The sequence below is a fragment of the Octopus bimaculoides genome, chromosome 16, assembly GCF_001194135.2.
Source record: "Octopus bimaculoides isolate UCB-OBI-ISO-001 chromosome 16, ASM119413v2, whole genome shotgun sequence".
NCBI lineage: Eukaryota > Metazoa > Mollusca > Cephalopoda > Octopoda > Octopodidae > Octopus > Octopus bimaculoides.
Genome location: NC_068996.1, coordinates 9178392 through 9186468, shown reverse-complemented (window position 1 = coordinate 9186468; position 8077 = coordinate 9178392). Strand labels below are relative to the sequence as shown.

The 8077-nt window shown below is 36.8% G+C and overlaps 1 protein-coding gene across 1 annotated transcript in view; it reads right to left on the bottom strand.

Moving 5' to 3' along the window:
- Positions 1–4029, bottom strand: part of LOC106875156 (Krueppel-like factor luna) — a 277747-nt gene extending 273718 nt beyond the window's left edge. Inside the window, exon 1 of the mRNA XM_014923176.2 lies at positions 3882–4029. The gene's annotated coding sequence lies outside the window, so the exon portion shown is untranslated. The remainder of the gene's footprint in view (positions 1–3881) is intronic.
- Positions 4030–8077: the final 4048 nt, after the last annotated feature.

Below are 8077 nucleotides of genomic sequence, written 5' to 3'. Positions count from 1 at the left end.
ATATATATATATATATATATATATATATATACATATATACATATATGATATATATATATGAACAGACACACATAGAAGTGTGTAAGCAATTTGAAAGGTGATCAGTTGAAAGAGCAAAGATTTTTGACGAAGAGTTACCTAAACTTTAACTCCTACTTTTGTTTGAATGCTCTTCATCGTTAAAGTGGGATACAATATATGAAAATATTATTATGTGTGTGTATATGTAATAATGCTTTCATTATATATCTGCTTATTCAATGATATATAATTGCATACGTGGAGGCGCAATGGCCCAGTGGTTAGGGCAGCGGACTCGCAGTCATAAGATTGCGGTTTCGATTCCCAGACCAGGCGTTGTGAGTGTTTATTGAGCGAAAACACCTAAAGCTCCACGAGGCTCCGGCAGGGGATGGTGGCGAACCCTGCTGTACTCTTCCACCACAACTTTCTCTCACTCTTACTTCCTGTTTCTGTTGTGCCTGTAATCCAAAGGGTCAGCCTTGTCACACTGTGTCATGCTGAATATCCCCGAGAACTACGTTAAGGGTACACGTGTCTGTGGAGTGCTCAGCCACTTGCACGTTAATTTCACGAGCAAGCTGTTCCATTGATCGGATCAACTGGAACCCTTGATGTCGTAAGCGACGGAGTGCCAACAACAATTGCATACATACACACAGGTATGAGTGAAGGTGTGTTGCTTAGATAAGATATTCTGCTCATGATTGCAAAGTCATGAGATCAACTCCCAGCGGCTTGCTGCTTGAGTTGAATCAGCTGGCAAAAATAGGTTGTACCTGTAATTCAAAGAGCCATACTTATCACATTCTGTGTCAAGTTGAATTTCCTTGAGAACTATGTTAAGGGTATGCATGTCTGTGGAGTGCTCAGCCACTTTGCATGTTAGTTTCAAGGGCAGGCTGTTCTGTTGATGGGACCAACTGGAACCCGCATCATTGTAACTGACGGATTACCAGTTATATAATATATATTCTTTTAGTCTTTTACTCGTTTCAGTCATTTGACTGCAGCCATGCTGGAGCACCACCTTGAAGGGTTTTAGTCAAAAAAATTGGCTCCAGGACTTCTTTCTTAAGCCTAATACTTATAGACTATCAGTTTCTTTTGCTGAACCACTAAGTTATAGGGATATAAAAACACCAACACCAGTTGTCAAATGGTGATGGGGAAGGGAAGAAACAAACACAGACACAAAGAGACATATGTAGATATATACATACACACACACATATGTATATATACGACAAGATTCTTTCAGTTTCCATCTACCAGATCCACTCACAAGGCTTTGGTCGATGCAAGGCTATATTAAAAGACGCTTATCCAAAGTGCCATACAGTGGGGCCAAACCCAGAATCATATGGTTTGGAAGAAAATCTATCACAACACACACACACACTTTGCTTTATGTATTAAGTTCTCTGACTGTGAAACAAATGTACTCACAAATTGCATGTGTGTGTCTTTTATTATTATTTAACCAAAACCAGTTTGAATGACCAGTTTACATAATTTGGTACGTTCTAGATAGTCATAAGTAAACAAAAATGTATTTCACATTCTCCAATAAAGTATGGAGTGCTCATGCCAGTTTCAAACTTCATAACAGAACAGGTATTTGTCATATAAACTAACCAGATGATGATACAATAAAATGGAGGTGAATGGTCCTCCCAGTACGTTATTTGGAATCAGTTCAGTGGGGGCGGGGGAAGTATTATGTATTCTTACTAAATTTCCTTTTCAATTAATAACAAAACTTTGTACTACTTAAATACAGAGGTTCCAACACATCTATGTAACCCTAACCCTAACCCCTAACCCTAAAACTAATCCTAAACCCTAACTTAACAAGTGTAAAAGCATTGTTATGTCAATGTGCTGAGACCTCTATATTTAAGTAGTGCCCAAAACTTAATATAAAAAGATAATTTACCTAACAAAAATACACTGGACCCAGCATCACCATCACGTTACCTTATTATTAAAAAATAACTACCCATAAGTTCAATAAACTAATATACTATCAATATATCATGTATCTGTTATCTTTTACTTGTTTCAGTCACCGGACTGTGACCATGCTGGGGCACCACCTTGAAGTGTTTTGATGAATGAATTAACCACAGTTCTTATTTTTTAAAAATCTTGTACTTATTCTGTCAGTCTGTTTTGTGAAGCTGCTAAGTTACAGGGATGTAAACAAATCAACACAAGTAGTCAAGCAATGGTGGGAAACAAATACAAGCAATACACACACACACGCACACGCACACGCACAATAGGCTTCTTTCAGTTTCTACTCTCAAGGCTTTGGCTGGTCCGAGGCTACAGTGAAAGACTCTTGTCCAAGGTGCCATGAAATGGAACTGAACCCAGAACCTTCATATTTCCCAATGACAAGATGGGAAGCAATAATAGAGCCTCAGTATGGTTGTTGAAGTTGTTATGAGTAGCAAATAAATCTTTCAAATCACTCGCTCTCTACCATCTTAAGGAAAAAAAGGAACTTATCAGATAGTGTAGGTTGAAAAAAAACAAAAACAAAAACAAAAAAATTATGCAAATAAAAAATATAAAAACCAACCCATGGGATGGTCTCAGACGGAACACTGGGAGTCTGAACAACAACAGCCAATGAGGTGCACTCTTGTGGTCACTAGACCTACTACAGTTAAATGACACACTGCTATTCTAAAAAAGTAAAAATAGATAATGTAGTCTTGGATACACCATGTATTAAAAGTCGAAGACAGGATGGTCATGGTTAGAATGCTTTTAAGCACAGGTTAGAATGTCTTTAATCACTTAGGTTGGACTGGTGCTAAATAATGATAATAAAAAAAAAACCTTACCACTATAAGCACTTGGCCCTTTTTCTCTCTCAAAAACAGCAACAAATGTTGTAACGGACTATTGGTTAAATTATGGTAGTAGAATCCCCAGTAATATGCAGGTTAAATTGCAAGAATTTCTATGAACTTTGGGTCATACTGCAGATTCTCAGAATCTGAGTCAACTCCACTGTGCTTGTCTATCACAGGTTAACTACCATTAAGAGGAAAAAAATTACTTTCTAATTGAGCATTGGCCTGGAAGAGCCCTGTGCTGGTGTCACCTAAAACCAATCTTGCTTGTGCCATGTAAAAAGGTCTTGTGCTGGCACCATGTAATTGCACCTGTGCCAGTGCCACATAAAAAGCACCCAGCACACTCAATAAAATGGTTGACTTTAGGAAGAAGATCTAGCCAAATGAACCAAACCAAATCAGACTGGAACCCAGAGCAGCTCTTCGGCTTGCCATCTCTGGTCAAACTGTCCATCCCCTGCCAGAATGGAAAATGGATGTTAAATGATGATGATGATGATGATGATGATGATGATGATGATGATGATGATGATGATGATGATGAAAGCTATTTTACTAAATTCTTCAGGTGTGGTTGTGTGGTAAGAAGCCAGCTTCCCAACCACATGGTTCTGAGTCCGGTCCTACTGCATGGCACCTTGGGTAAGTGTCTTCTACTATAACCTCTGGCCAACCAAGGCTTTATGAGTGGATTTGGTAGATGGAAACTGAAAGAAGCCCATCATATATATGTGTGTGTGTGTTTTTGTGTTTGTCCCCCTCCCCCAACATTGCTTGACAACTGATGTTGGTGTTTACATCCCTGTAACTTAACAGTTTGGCAAAAGAGACAGATAGATTTCTTCGACTAAAATCCTTTGAAGGCAGTGCTCCAGCATGGCCACAGTCAAATGACTGAAACAAAAGAATGAAAGAAAGAATATTTTTCAAAACAAATTAAAATAAATGTATTTCTACAGAAACATGATAACAAATGGGTTATATTACCTCCTCTTCCTCCACTAACTCACAGCATTTTATTTTGACAACATCAGAAAGATAAAAGGCAAAGGTGGACTCAGCAGAATTTGAACTCAGAACACGAGAGATGTAACTAAATATCACAAGGCATTTTGTTTGCGTCGTTGCCAATTTGGCCAATTAACCAACCTAAAAAAAAATCCACAAAAAAAAAAAATCAAATAAGAAATTAAGCCAATGCCAGCAGAAGGTGGGGGTGGGGAGCAAATCAATTGGAAACAATAGACATTGTGGATAATGTAGGCCTAGATACATATTAGCAGAAAAGAGAATGGTTGGTTATGCCTGGAATACCATTATCAAAGATAACATTAATCAGTCATTCACCTAGATTACCAATTTTCAAAATACTGCCGTTTGAAATAGCACATCTAGTTCTTAGCCATCCTGTTTTCCTAACCACAATGCTAACGCATTGGTACTACTGACCCCGATACTAACATACATTAGTACCACTAATCACAACACTAATGTATTAGTACTAATAAGCACAACACTAACATGGATTAGTACTTCTAGCTACAACACTAATGCATTAGTACAACTAATATGTTAGTACCACTAAGCACAACACTAATGTGCTTTAGTACCTCTGACTACGACACTAATAATGTATTAGTAACTAGCAACCAGAGCACTAATGTATTAGTACTACTAACCACAAAGATTAGTACCGCTAATCACAACACTAGTACATATTAGTACTACTAACTGCAATACTAACAATATATTAATTAGTACACTAACCAAATCATGAAAATAACTTAGTGACCCTTAATCACAACCCTAACATACATCAATTCTGCTAATCACAACATTTAAGTTATTTCCACAGGCCATGCTACAGCACAAAATTATCAACACATGAAATGATAAACACTAACTTTTAAAGCAGAGATAAAAAAAAAACAACAAACAAAACAAAGATGAAATGAAAAACCTCTCTTCAGGGTTTCCCTAAAATTCAGTTCACCCATTTAGCTCACTAAAACACCTTATGCTTACATCTATCATCATCATCATCATCATCATTGTTATTTTGAAGTCACTAAAAAAAAAAAGCTGACGTTTGGTTCATAATTGAAATATCAAAAAGATAAAAAGAAATATAAACAAAAATAATAATAATATGATACAATATAAAGTTTAAAAGATATGGAATACGAATGCGACCCTACCTCCAGTGACCCCTTAATGAGGGCAGTAGTTGTGCCTGCAAGTAGCAGCCGACAGCAGCGATGACTATGATTAGGGTCATCGCTAAACAATTAAAGTAGACTTAACATCTAACCTCCCAGTTTACTCTTTTCTAATAAACAACACAACACGCACATACTTACATGCATACATACATATATATATGTATGTATGTAAGTATGTATGTGTTATATATGGGTGTGTTACATAAAAGTCATAAATAGAACATAGGCTTTTAAAGCAAACTATATACATATACATATATATATATATATATATATATATATATATATATATATATATATATATATATATATATGTATGTATGTATATATTCTTTTTTGTTCTCTTCTTGTGAAGCTTTTGTTTATTTTTCTTTTTTTCTCTTTTTCTCTTTGGGGTGTGGTTTAAAGAGTAGTTTTTGATTTATTGGAGTGTAGTCAAACCAGACTCAATAATTGCTGGAGTATGGAAGGAAAAAAAATAACACAGAAATACCTTTACAAATAGTATCATTATTAATATTATCTTCAGCATTATCATTATCATTATTATTATTATTATTACTGCAGTGGCTGACTTTTGTTGTTGCCGACACAGTTGTGGTCATTGTATACTTTTCATTTAATCGACATAAGAAACGAATACAGCATTTTTGTTTATAAGGTTAATAAGTGTTGCAACAGCACACGGCTAATAAGACCAATCTATTCATTATAATAGAGCGAGTGTAAATAAACAGTGAAATTGCCTGCTAAGACGAAAAAGTGAAGATAAATATATAAAACAATGATATTACTGTTTGAACTACTTTCTGTTCTCATCTAACTCCATTCAATTGCTGCCAGTTCACACACACACACATGAATATACACATTGACACACACACACACAAATACTCACATGCAATATGCAGTTATATAGACTCGTACATCCTATCAACAAATGTACATATATCTACACACACACCTTATGTCGGGTCCCCAACTCCTTTAGATACTCATAGTGGGTGAGGAGCATTGTACCATATGGTGTGTCTAGGGTATTTTTAGACTTGGTGGAGCCCATCCTCCTCAGTTACTGACCCCAGAAAGAAAGAAAGACAGCAAGAGACATTAAGGAAAGACATGAACTGACCCCAGTATGGAACAACTATTTTGTCAACTCTGATATGATAAAAAGTAATGTCAACCTTGGTGGTATTTGAACTCAGAGTATAGTGAGCTGGCATGGTTTCCACAGCAGGATACCTTTCCTAAAGTCAATCACTTTACAGGGTGTATGGAGTGTTTTTCTTGTGGCTCAGCATGAGTGAGGTCACCATGCAGCTCACTAGTCTAAGACACCCTTGCGATTGAGTGGAGTTACAGTAAATGATAGCAGTTTTATGCTAGATGAAGGGGTGGTTGAAGCATGAAAGAAGGGCCCAGAAACAAACTTACTGTAGAGGAACCTAGATAACAATTCACCTTAATGAGAGGGGTAAAAAGGAATATCGGGGTTACAGCTGGAAAGAAAAATAAAACACTGCTACACTGGTGATGAAGTGTCAGGGTGGACACTGAAGGTAGAAGGTGGATTGAAGTGAGTAGGGACAGAAGAACAAGGAGTGAGGGTGAGTAGAGGTTGTCTGGAGAACAAGGATTGGACTGAGATGGTGAATGGTTGAGATTGGTAAACAAGCCATGCTTTTGAGCAAATCATTTTTAACCAAGGTAAGTATTTTCTACCCTGCTGTTACTCAGAGGAAGATTTCAGCATTCATGTCCCAGCTTATATTTTTTACTGTCTGGCCCAAAAAGACATGTTCATTCATTTCCTCAATTTCATCACTTCTTACCGCTATTTGGCCCTGTGCTACATTTTTGTTTTGCATACATTTAGTTTTCTTATTTCTTTACTGCCCACAAGGGGCTACACACAGAGGGGACAAACAAGGACAGACAAAGGGATTAAGTCGATTAGATCGACTCCAGTACGCAACTGGTACTTAATTTATTGACCCCAAAAGGATGAAAGGCAAAGTTGACCTCGGTGGAATTTGAACTCAGAACGCAGTGGCAGACGAAATGCAGCTAAGCATTTTGCCCGGTGTGCGAACGTTTCTGCTACCTCGCCGCCTTATTTAGTTTCATACATTTAGTTTTTGTATGGATTATTTTGAGTTCTACTACTTAACTCAGAGCTCCATCCAACTCTGTCAACATGCTTTGAGGCTTCTATGATGAGCACAATATCATCAGCAAATCAAGGCTGTATTATAAACTTGCTGTAGATATTAATGCCACCGTTCCAATGATTGTCTTCAATGACCATTTCCAGACATGTTTGAAGAGCTTTGGAGAGATGACATCTCCTTGTCTGACACCCTTTCTGACACTCTGACAAGTGGTGACAGCTGAGATTTATTGATGGTACACCCTGTGTCCAGCATGAAACATTTATCTTTACTCCTCCATTAGATGGTTCATACAAGTTTTCCTACATGTAGCTGTAGATTTATGAGGTGGTGCTGAAAAGTTCCTGGCTTCTGGTAAAAGAAAATAAAAGAAGACCAGTTAATGACTTTATTCAACATAAAGGTCTGCCTCTGGTTCTGCTGCCTACCACTTCAGCCTTCATCAACCTCCTTACCATCTGCTCCTCCTCCATCCTTTCCATGTAGCCAAACCATCTCAACATTCGTCTATCCATTATATATAATATATGAGGGGATAATTATAATTCAGATTTCCACCTCATCAGAACTTCATGTAGGAAACTATTTGGCAAATAGTATTCAGTTAACTGAATAAACATCAGTTAAATTCCAGTTGATGAGAAAACACTTCGAATAATGATGTCTAAGATATTGTATATATTACATATTTCTATATGTGGTATGGAATAAAAAAAAATATTCGCTTACTGAAATGATTATTGTACAATCAATATGAATTTCTTTTCCCTCATTTACATTATATATA